This window comes from Taudactylus pleione, unplaced genomic scaffold (assembly GCF_031769625.1).
Source record: "Taudactylus pleione unplaced genomic scaffold, aTauple2 ptg000015l, whole genome shotgun sequence".
Lineage (NCBI taxonomy): Eukaryota > Metazoa > Chordata > Amphibia > Anura > Myobatrachidae > Taudactylus > Taudactylus pleione.
In genome coordinates, this window is record NW_028284417.1 from 6,326,992 (window position 1) to 6,339,445 (window position 12,454).

Sequence of the window (12,454 nt, forward strand, 5' to 3'; positions counted from 1 at the left end):
TGTGTGCGTAGTTTGATTATTTCATGCCAAAAAGCTTGGAGGATGTACCGAAACTGTGGTATACAGCTGTGTCATACAGCAGCTCTTTAGTGCACAGAGCCATATGCTACCCTGGCTCTGCCCCTACTGACAACACACACATATATATAGTACCCGGCTCTACCCCCTACTGACATTACACACATATACTACCCATACTAAACCTCCACTGTATTATCACCCATACTTGCCTACTAAATCGGGTAGGCAACGTATGGCACTCCAGCTACACATTACAGCATGCCCTGCCACAATTTAACAAATTCTGTAGGGCATGCTGGTATATGTAGTTCCACAGCAGGCTATCTACCCCTGACATCTGCCTCCCCCTGACTTTTTTTACTCCCACTGACATTGCACACATAGCAGAACACATACAGGATATGAGTCTGTGATAGGAGAGGGGCACAGTTCATATACTGTATGCACACAGGGATACATATGAACTGTGCTCCTCTCCTATACATGATTCATATAATATACGTGTTTTGCTTTGTAGGACTCACCTTGTTTCTACTCTTTCTGCCGATAGCAGTCTCATTCATAGTGTAATCCCCCCATTCCCACAGGCAACCTCCACCTTTTTTTGTAGCCTTTGGCAGGTATAATTCCCATACATTGCATCCTCTGCAGCCCCAATACAGTCTTCTGGTGACAGCCCCCAGCCACACACCAGGCAGGCTGCTCGGATCCTTCCTGTGATCGTCCACCTGTGCAGAGCAGAGTGAGAGGTGGTAGGACGTGGTCTCCTCCCCTTCTATACTGGTGATTGACAGCTCAGGATGGTGCTGCTGATTAGTCAGAGCGCGTCCTGAGGTAGGCGGCGCCGGCATCCTCAGTGTCAGTTGCTCATAAAATACGGGATATAGAGCATAAGCGCAACCTCTGAGGGCTTCCCAGCAAGAAGGTGATCTCACTCCGGGCGCCCACACAATGCACTGTCTGGGGCCCTCTCAAGTGTTTGGGAGGGACGAGCTGCATCCTTGCCCCCCCTGATCGTATGCCCCTGTCTCTGTAGAACTGACTTCAGTCAATTTTTATTATATATTTTCACTACTGTGGGGTTTTGGAACATAAGCTAGCTTATAACAAAGTTTGTTTATTGTGTATGCTACTGTAGGGCTAATTTTCTTAAAAAACAACTAATATTATGTAACTATTAATATCTATAATAGTTGTCACTTTGTGTTTTTTTTCCTGCGATTGTCACATAACTCACTTGAGGTTATTTACAAACTGGCAGCTTTTGCAAGCCACATCTTTTTGGCAGATTTGACTTGGAAATTAAAAGTGGCAATAATATTAAGTACAAAACAGACCTGGGTTTCAAGATGTGTTGTTCAAGTTCTTTTGAAGAATAACAAAGAAACGGCCAACCGTAGATGCAGTGGTCAGCCAAGGAAACTTAGTGCATCAGATGAAAGACATCATGCTTACTTCCCTTCAAAATAGGAAGATGTTCATGCACTCAACAATGCAAGAAACATAGGAACTGGGGTGCAGAAAAATGGTAGCAGGTGTTCTGGACTGATAAGTCAAAATTTGAAATATTTGGCTGCAACAGAAGGTGGTGGAGTTTCCTTGTAAGTTTGAGGCTGCCTTTCACCAAATGGAGTTGGGGTTTTGGTAAGGATTAATGGTGTCCTCAATGCTGAGAAATACAGACAGGTACTTATCCATTATGCAATACCACCAGGGAGGCGTCTGATTGGCTCCAAATTTATTTTGCAGCAGGACAACGACCCCAAACACAGCCAATGTCAATAGGAACTATCTACAGAGTAAAGAAGAACAAGGAGTCTTGGAAGTAATGATATGGCCCCCACAGAGCCCTGATCTCAACATTGAGTCTGTCTGGGATTACATGAAGAGACAGAAGGATTTGAGCAAGCCTACATCCAGACATGATCTGTGGTTAGTTCTATAAGATGCGTGGAACAACCTCCCTGCCAAGTTCCTTCAAAACCTGTGTGCAAGTGTACCTAGAAGAATTGATGCTATTTTGAAAACCTTACTAAAAAATCCTATACACTACAGCAGGGGTTCCCAACCTTGGTCCTCAAAGCACACTAACAGTCCAGGTTTTAAGGATAGCCATACTTGAGCACAGGCTACTTAATTAGTTCCTCAGTTATTTTGATTAAACCATCTGTGTTTTAGCATGGATATCACCAAAATCAAGACACTTAGTGTGCCTTGAGGACCGAGGTTGGGAATCACTGCACTACAGTATATAGTATTACTGTAGTGCATAGGATTTTTTTAGTAAGGTTTTTCTTGTTACTTTACATGATCATTCTCACTCATCTGTTGGTGAGTACGTATCCGGTACACTAGTGTATTTGATTTCAATAGAGCCTGTGATTGTAGGTATACAGATTCACTTCTATGTTTGTTAGTAAATAGGTTAATATGATGATTTATATCTATATGTTTCTTCTGTATTAGGGACATTAGCTAGATTTGTGTTCAGACACTAGATGCATGTTCTGACTTGAGATAATGTGATATTAGAGAGTTTGTATCCAGCGTGTCCATTTGTTTTTGTTTTATTGTTATGGTGATGGCACCATGGTATTTTTAACTGCACCCCCCCCCCCACCTTCTTGGCCCATATCTCTGATGCGTCTCAGTCTGATAACATCATCAATGCCAGCGGCGGCGTCTGTGTGGGCCGGAAGGTGATGGACACGGGGTGTTTCAAACAGGTATTTATACTGTGCAACTTTTGTATACAGAGCCGGTACTAACCAATTTGATGCCCTAGGCAAGATTTTGGCTGGTGCCTCCTTGCACCACTGCTTGTTCCGCCTCTGACCCAACACCCCTCTCTCAGCACAGCACCCATCACACAGTAGCACAGATCACAGCAACAGCCAGCAACATACATCACCACTCACCCTAAGCAATCCTCATTCACAGAGCTGTAACTAGACATTTTGGTGCCCTATGCAAGCAAGAGCATTGCCCCTCCGCCAACCCCCCTTATTTTCAATAAGGACAAAGGCAAAGTGTTGTTTCTAGGAAGGGGCGTGGCCACACAATAGTACCCCCAATTACAAATTACTCCACACAGCAGTGCAACCTTATTCACATTACATCACAGGATAGTGCCCCTTATTCACATTACGTCACACAGTAATGTCTACTAAACCACACCCTATTGCTCCTTATTCACACTACACCACACCATATCGCTCCTTATTCCCATTACACCACACCGTATCGCTCCTTATTCACATTACACCACACCATATCGCTCCTTATTCCCATTACACCACACCGTATCGCTCCTTATTCACATTACACCACACCGTATCGCTCCTTATTCTCATTACACCAGACCGTATCGCTCCTTATTCACATTACACCACACCGTATTACTCCTTATTCCCATAACACAACACTGTATTGCTTCTCATTCACATTACACCACACCGTATTACTCCTTATTCCCATTACACCACACTGAATTGCTCCTTATTCACATTACACCACACCGTATCACTCCTTATTCACATTACACCACACCATATTGCTCCTTATTCACATTACACCACACTGTATCGCTCCTTATTCTCATTACACCAGACCATATCGCTCCTTATTCACATTACACCACACCGTATTACTCCTTATTCCCATTACACCACACCGTATCACTCCTTATTCACATTACACCACACCGTATCACTCCTTATTCACATTACACCACACTGTATTGCTCCTTATTCCCATTACACCACACCATATCGCTCCTTATTCACATTACACCACACCGTATTACTCCTTATTTCCATTACACTACACCATATCACTCCTTATTCACATTACACCACACCGTATTGTTCCTTATTCCCATTACACCACACCATATCGCTCCTTATTCACATTACACCACACCGTATTACTCCTTATTTCCATTACACCACACCATATCACTCCTTATTCACATTACACCACACCGTTGTGCTCCTTATTCACATTACACCACACTGTATCGCTCTGTATTCACATTACACTACACCGTATTGCTCCATATTCACATTACACCACACCGTATTGCTCCATATTCACATTATACTACACCGTATTGCTCCATATTCACATTATACTACACCATATCTGTTACGGACTGGGATTTTTGTGGACCCAGGGTGGAACCAGGAGTGGAAGCAAGACCAGATTTAAATTAGAAAGTTGGTTGTTTAATATGGATATTAGTAGACATGAAAATATACAGATAGTAACTAGAGTCCCAATGTAAATAAACTTAGAATCGGGGTATGTGGATGATAGGTAACTGTAGTGGGAGAGAACAAAGTCAATTTCCAAAAAAATGGCAGAGATGTTTGAAGTGAAATCCAGAAATGATGTAAATATGGCTGAATGAGATATCCTGATATCCTGTAGAATGGCTGGACGAGATATCCAGATATCCTGTAGAATGGCTGGGCAAGAGGTTAACGACAGGTTCTTGAACATAGGAGTGGTTAACCTATGGAAGACCGAGCAGTCATCACCGGACTAGTGGCTGTGAGACTGGTCAGAGCGGTGTTGGGAGATCTGTGGTAGCCGATTTAGGGCCGTATTCAATTTGAGGTATTAAGTCCGGATTCGCGGTAATTTACCGCCGATGACATTATTATCACCTGTTTTAGTTTTAACCAGTATTCAATTTCAAAGACTTTCCGTCTAGGCGTTAAGTCAATGCAATGTAATAGGCGGTAAAGTATCGCCTATGAATGGCAGGCGTTAAAAAGTGCAGAATTGGGGTTTTGGGGTGCAACGTCTCAGGAACCCCCGTGCAGCCTTCAGACAGTCCCCCAAAGGTACTGTGTAAAAAAAAAAAAAATTAAGGACACCCCAAAAATTTACTTTGAAAAAGGGGGCAAAAAAAAAAAGTTGGGGTACAAACTTAAAAAATAGCGAACTTGACTCTGGGGGGGTCCCCAAGTGTTTTTTGGATTGCAGGTGTTTGCGGCAGGTGGGTTTCTCATGATTTTTTGAAGTCACTTTAGCAACTTTAAAATATGCTGAACCCCATTTTCAAGTACCCCAAATTTGATGGGCATAATTGTTTTGCCCTATAAAAACTTCTAAATGCTCTTCTGCATCACCTTATTCCAAGCCGCATTTATGCACCTGCTGCGGCTATTAGAAAGCCCAACTTCATTCAGGAGTTAAAAATGGGGGTACCCTTTGTCCTCCCCTATGTCTTCTTTAGGGGGGTCCCTAGAATATTTCCCGAAAATTGCCGTTTTGTTTAACCTGTAAAAAAAACTCGTAAAAATTTACAAAAAAATGACATAAGGTCCCCCCCTCCAAAAGCCAAACCAGCCCCAGGTTTGCCAGCCAGTGGTGGTTTCTAAAATATGGGGAACAAAAAGTGTAGGGTTCCACCGTATTTTAGAAACCAACCCAAGGCTGCAGGGACCAGTCCTGGTCTTAAATATAGGGGTAAAAAAAAAGTGGGGATCCCCGTATATTTAAGACCAGCACCAGACCCAACCAACCGGGGTGTAATGCCACAGCCTGGAGACCCAATCACCGGGGCTCCATGTCCCAGGCATTAGCACCCCAAATCGGTAGGTGCAAGCCGGTGATCTCGGGGGAGTCGGGGACCCCCCAAAGAAGGGTCCCCCCCCTCCCGAGCACCACAGGCTTACGCTGAAGCCTGGGGCTCTTCCCCATACACCTTGCTTGGTGGGTATGGAGGTAATGGGTGGGCCAAATAATGTAAAACTATTGTGTTTTACAGTACAAGGCCAGCATGCCTGCCATTTTGCACTTGTGGAACAACAAGTGCCAGCAGACATGCGGCACCTGTAAATTCACTGTAAAATAAATAGTTAAAAAAAGACAAAACACACACACCATGACAGTACAACTTTATTACACACACCTACCCATTCACACATACTTACCTATACCAGAAGTATATGTGGAATCGGTATGAAATACCGCCGGCCACATGGCCGCGGTTCGATTCCCGGCAGCGCCTGGCCGACAGATGCAGAGTTCCCGGCAGCAGAAGCCCAACAGCGCTGGAAATCCCGATCATCCTAAGGTAAGTATCTACTAATCTAACCTAACCCTAACCCTCCTTAGGGGTGCCTAACCCTAACCTCCCCCCCAAGTGCCTAACCCTAATCCCCCCTCTAAGTGCCTAACCCTAACCCCCCCTTCCCCGCTGCCTAAACCTAAGTCCCCCGGGGGGTGCCTAACCCTAAGTCCCCCCGGGGGTGCCTAACCCTAACCCTCCCTCCCTCTAGCCTAACCCTAAGCCTCCCGGGGGGGTGCCTATCCCTAAGTCCCCCCCCAGGTGCCCTAAACCTAACCCTCACCCCCGCGGCTGTCCGCTCGCGGCACCCGGCATCCCTTCGATCGGGATGCTGGGTGCCTGTCTCCCGGTGTCGGGGAAATGTCAGGCGTCTACATCTAGACGCCCGGCATTTCATCCCTCGTCGGGATATGACAGTCGGGAAGCCGGCTGTCGGTATTTAGGCAGCCGGCTGTCGGTATTTAGGCAGCCGGCTTCCCAATTGTATACCGTATCTATCCCCTTCTCCATTAGAATATCCTTAAAACATGGCTCTGCAAAGAAAAAATCATACCTATATCCTGGCGCTGGTCTCCGTAGCAATCCAGGTACTTTGCAAAACAAAAAAATGAGTATACACGACCCACGCACTAGCTATCAGTATGTGTGTTGCCACACATACTCATGGTTAGGTCTAGACTATACAGCGCTGATGGACCTGTGACGTCACACCCACGTGACCCGGCCTGAAAGGGGGAGGGGCGGGGATGCTAACGGGGAACCAAAAGTGTTCCCTCGTGGGCACATTCCTCCTCTATGCCCTTATGGATGGTAACACAGGAGCAGTCCAGCCTCCTGCAGCAGTCACGTGGTGGATACGTCACAGAGGTCCTTTAGCCACATAGAAAATAACAGCAGACTTCCGGTGGGCGGGTCGAACGGACTGGCCGCTTTTGACGGAGCTCCCTGCTACAGCTCCTATACTGCAGTAATTACCTGCCGTGTGTGCAGCTACCAGGACCCCCATCTCCAGCAGAGGTCCGCGGGATACCACCAGGCAAGTGCGGCTACAGCGGAAAGGGGGGCCCTAGACTGCACACCCTGAAAATATACGTAATGGGAGGTGCTACCTGTGGAGACTATTGTTGCAAACATACAAAAAAAGATTTACAGTGCGGCTACAGCCCCGGCTCCCTGCGCACTACACCGCCGGAATATAGCCACACAAAGCTGTGGTGCTGCCCGCGGCCGCCATCTTGGATTGTGGCTGGGCACTCTCCCCGCACACCTACCCCGGGCTTCCTCCGCTTTCAAGCCCATAGGCTTATTACTGAGCTGCCGGAGACCACCTACACTGTGGCTGGAGCCTGCCCCCATTACCCCTGAGCCTTATACTGCACCATCGGCAGTGACAGAAAAACAAGTGCTGAGAGCTCCTTGGACAACAGGCAGACATATGCACAGTATTCAGTGAGTCCTATATTATATGTGACTTTTCTTCATTAATCCCACTATATGAACCTGTTGGGTACTGTTGTATGCTTTACTGAGACCCACACTCATCTCTGGTCATAGTGCATGTGTGACAGCATTTAAGAAGATTCTCTCACCTGATTTAGGATCTGCCTGGCTGAACTGTCTGCACATCCCTGAACTGATTATTTGGCTGCTGTCTCCATCTAGTGGCGAAACTTGAATATTGCAGTTTTACTCATCACTGCACTGATTTAAGTCTCACCACTTTTCTACATTTGTGCGCTATACTATTGAATCTTATCACAATGAGTATTGAGAAATTTATTAAGAAAACACCCAAACTGCTTCGAAATCCGCAGACGCAGACAACCAGATCTAAGTCGACAGCCTCAACCTCTGATATCTCTCTATCCCCATCGTCACCAGGAAAGGACGACTCTATGGATACGCTGCTTGATATCAATAAATATAGTCCCCTGTCTATAGAAAGAGCTAAAGAGATCTCTAATATCATCTCACCTCTTCTAGACATAAAGTTGGCCCCACTTACGGAAGCCATTACTGCAGTCTCAGCCCAATTAGCACAGCACACCAAGAGACTAACCGAAGCTGAGGATCGTATCTCGAGTTTAGAGGATGACCTCCATGAACCAAAAACACTGCTACACTCTCATGATTCCACAATCGCAGCACTAAACGATAAGGTTGAAGACCTAGAAAATCGTAACAGACATAATAATTTGCATCTGATCGGTCTCCCTAAATCGGTAAAACCCAGAGATATCCATGAAGTGCTTTCTATCTGGCTCCCTGAGACTTTGGGAATAACTTCTAACACTACACCGTTAATGGTTGAGAGAGCACATCGAGTAGGCCCCGATCGACAGCAGTCACAACAGCGTCCACGCCCAGTCATTTTCAAATTATTGAATTATCTCGACAAAATGAAAATTTTGGAGTCATATCGTAAATCTAACAACCTGGTCTATGGAGGATCTAAATTACTTTTATTTCAAGATTTTTCTTTTCAAGTTTCCTCCAGACGAAGAGTTTTCACCAATTTGTAAAGAACTTTTTTCAAAGGGCGTTCGCTTCGCCCTGCTCTATCCTGCTAAGTTGCACATTATACATCATGGTAAACCCTACTATCTGGACTCACCAATTGCTGCACAGAATTTTGTGAACTCCATGGACACCCCTCTTCCTCATACCTCCGTGGATGACAATGACTGATTACTTCAGGAAAATAATAAAGTATCGTATTATTTTTTTTTTCTACTGATGATCTTTACATATATTTTCAATGTATATGTTTACAGTATTGCATTTATTCTGGTGTTCTGTCTTTGAGATATTTTGTTTGTATTGTATTGTGGAGGGCTCTTTTGACAGCTCTCAAAAATGTTTCCTTGTTTATTATTTTTCATTTCTTAATCCTTATCTTGTTGAGTTTTATCTGTTATTGAGGTGGTTTTTTAAACTGCCTACTTGGGTACATTTAAAATTTTCAAAAATTGATAGATTGTATATTTATTACAGATTTATTATTAATACAATTGTCAGGTCTTTTTTGGTTTGGTATAGTGATATGTTATTTTATTGTCCACAAATTCTCTGGCTTGCTCGCTGGGACAGGCTGGGGAGACTCTCTAGATGTTTTCTCTCTATAGGTTTTCCTGTTGAAGGTATAGGATAATGGCAAGTTTTCAGACACAAACAGCTCAATCGACAATAAGTAAAAAAGACCTCACACTACTTTCTTGGAATGTTGAGGGGTTAAACACTCCGATTAAACGCAAGAAAGTGTTGCGTCATATCAAAAAATATCGACCCGATATAGTTTTCCTACAGGAAACACATTGGCGTTGTACTGATCCAAACACTTTAAAAGATACATGGCTGAAAGAATATATATTTAATAAATCTCTTAACTATAGTATCATGGAGGAAAAGGTAGATCCGGAGGGGAGATATCTTCTATTGAAAGTAATAATTAATAACGAAAAGTTCACCCTGGCAAACATCTATGCACCCACAGGTCCCAATGCAGAATTTTTTTCCAATTTATACACTACTATATTACCCTGGATAGATGGCCCTTTAATCTTGGTAGGGGACCTGAATGTGGTGTTGAATCCGTCTTTGGATGTCTCGGGTGGCCCCAGACATGAGAGAGGAAACCGGTCTACTCCGTCTACCACTGCCTTGTTAATAGATTCTTTGAATTTGATTGACCCATGGAGACATCTTCACCCAGTTTCCAGGGAATATTCTTTCTTTTCGCATCCCCATAAATGTTTCTCTAGATTGGACTATTGGTTAACTTCAAATACTTTACTACATAAAGTAGTGGATGCAAATATTGAAGATATACTCATTTCTGACCACGCACCCATTAAACTATGGTTACAATTAGATGTCCCAAAGCTTTCATCCTACAACTGGCGCTTTCCTGACTATCTGGCCTCCTCAGTAGATTTCCAAAATTATGTACAACAGACATTTCTCAATTTTACCACTGATAACCAGGTACATATTGAAGATATAAATCTTTTTTGGCAGGCCTCAAAACTGGTCCTAAGAGATCATTTGATATCATATGTCGCATCCAAAAAGAAACAATTACTGCAAAGATTTTCCCAGGCTGCTACAGTAGTATCTGCTAAGTACTTGGCCCTTTTGATAAACCCCTCGGAATCCAACAGATTATCCTACAAGGATGCCAAAGCTATCTATGACACTCTATTTGAGGAACAGGCCCGAATGGATCTCACATACCGTAACAACAAATATTTTAGATGGGGCAACCGCCCTGGTAGATTATTAGCAAACTTAGTGAAATCTAGGTCCGCACCTAAACATATCTCTTCCATTCGAACTTAACTGGGCAGTCTTGGCTCTAAACCAGAACAGATTAGGGAGACTTTTTTAGAATATTTTGAGTCCTTTTATAGGGAATCTCCGGATCACCCGTCCTTGGGTGATAAATTCCTAGAAAGGGCTGGTTTGACAAAAATCACTGATGAACAAAGGGAAACATTAACAGCTCAAGTCACAGATCAAGAAATCACAAAGATTATAAATACTTTACCTACGGGAAAGACACCAGGCCCAGACAGCTTATCTGCAGCCTATTATAAACTCCTTTCCCCACAAATTCTTCCTCAGCTCTCCTATTTATTTAATGCTAAAGGTGGACCTGCCCCACATGATTTCAATACTGCACAAATTATTTTAATTGCTAAACCAAATAAAGATCCCACATTGGTCTCTTCATATAGACCGATTTCGCTATTAAATAAGGACATAAAAATATTTACTAAATTGTTGGCCATGAGATTACAATCGATTTTTCCAAAAATATTACACCCTGCTCAGACAGGTTTTCTCAAAAATCGCCACTCGGTGCATAATATTAGAACTCTTATTGCAGCCATGATCAAAACCCATCCAGGACGAGAGAAGGGCAATATAATTATTATTTGTTTTCCTAGATTTCTCTATGTTTTACAAATGCTCCCGATAATACCATCCAAATCAGACCTAGTAATCTTAAACAGCTCTGAAAAAATGTATATGGGCAGGTAAACGCCCAAGGGTATCGTTGTTCAAGTTACAGCAAGGATGGGATCTGGGGGTTATTAATCTGCCATGTCTCCGTACCTATGCTTTGGCGGCGAACTACAGAGTAGCACTTGATTGGATAGGTGGCTCTGATGTTTATATGAAACGACATATAGAACAGGCCTTTATCCCTGATTGTAACCTGATCTCCTTGTTGCACACCCCTCCACTATTTTTCCCAGCTTCAATAAAGGAAAACATCCTAATACAGTCCACATGTATGGCATGGAGATTGACTAGGTCTAGCTTGAAGGTATCAAAATCTAACTCATTATTCTTACCACTGTGGGGTAACCCAAACTTTATTCCAACTTTAACCTCATCAATATTTAAAGTGTGGCACGCTGGAGGATTATGCTATGTACATCAGTTTCTAAACACGGATGATCTTTCATCTATTTCTCGCTCACAGCTACAAGATAAATTCCCTCTTCTTCCAATACCACTATTTCCCTTCTTACAAGCCGTGAGTTATGCTCAAAAAGTATCACAAGGCTTGAAGTTAGATCTACTTTGCTCCCTAGACAGAATGTTACTATTTAAACCTAAAGACCCCCTCTCCACCTCATCCATTAATGCACATTCACGTTCTACTCTAAATTTAGAATTCGGTTCGACGGGATTACTAAAATGGAAAATAGACTTCCCGGACCTTTCTATGAAAAGTATTCTAGAGGCCTATACAAAACTCAATAAAATTTTGTCCTCATCTTCCTACACCGAAATGCACCAGAAAATCCTACATAGAGCATACCTCACCCCAAAATTAAAATATATTATTGGAAACACAGATATTTTCTAACTGTTACAAATGTGGTGCTCCAGAGGAAGATATTATGCATTGCTTTTGGCATTGCCCCCAGGTTCAAGTGTTTTGGAAGTTCCTTCAGAACTATATCGTTAATTGTTTGAAGATTAGATTTGAATTAACTAAAAAATGGTTATTTTGGGGTATTTATTCCAACAGAAGTAGTGATGGTCTGACCGGGGGCAACCGCATCTTACTCATTAAACTGGCAGCAGCTGCTAAAAGAAGTCATTTTATTACAATGGATCTCAACTGATACACTTCCCACAAATTTATTCTACACCAAATTTTCCTTTTTATTTTTTATGGATTGGACAGAAGCTTCTTTACATAAAGAAAAACAGATGAAAACCTTTTTTGAAACATGGTTCATACAGTTTCGGATGTATTAAAAGAAGCATTAAGAAAATGTTTTGGTTTAACGGAATGGTATCAATCGGAAATCCTAAGTTCAGGAATACCTT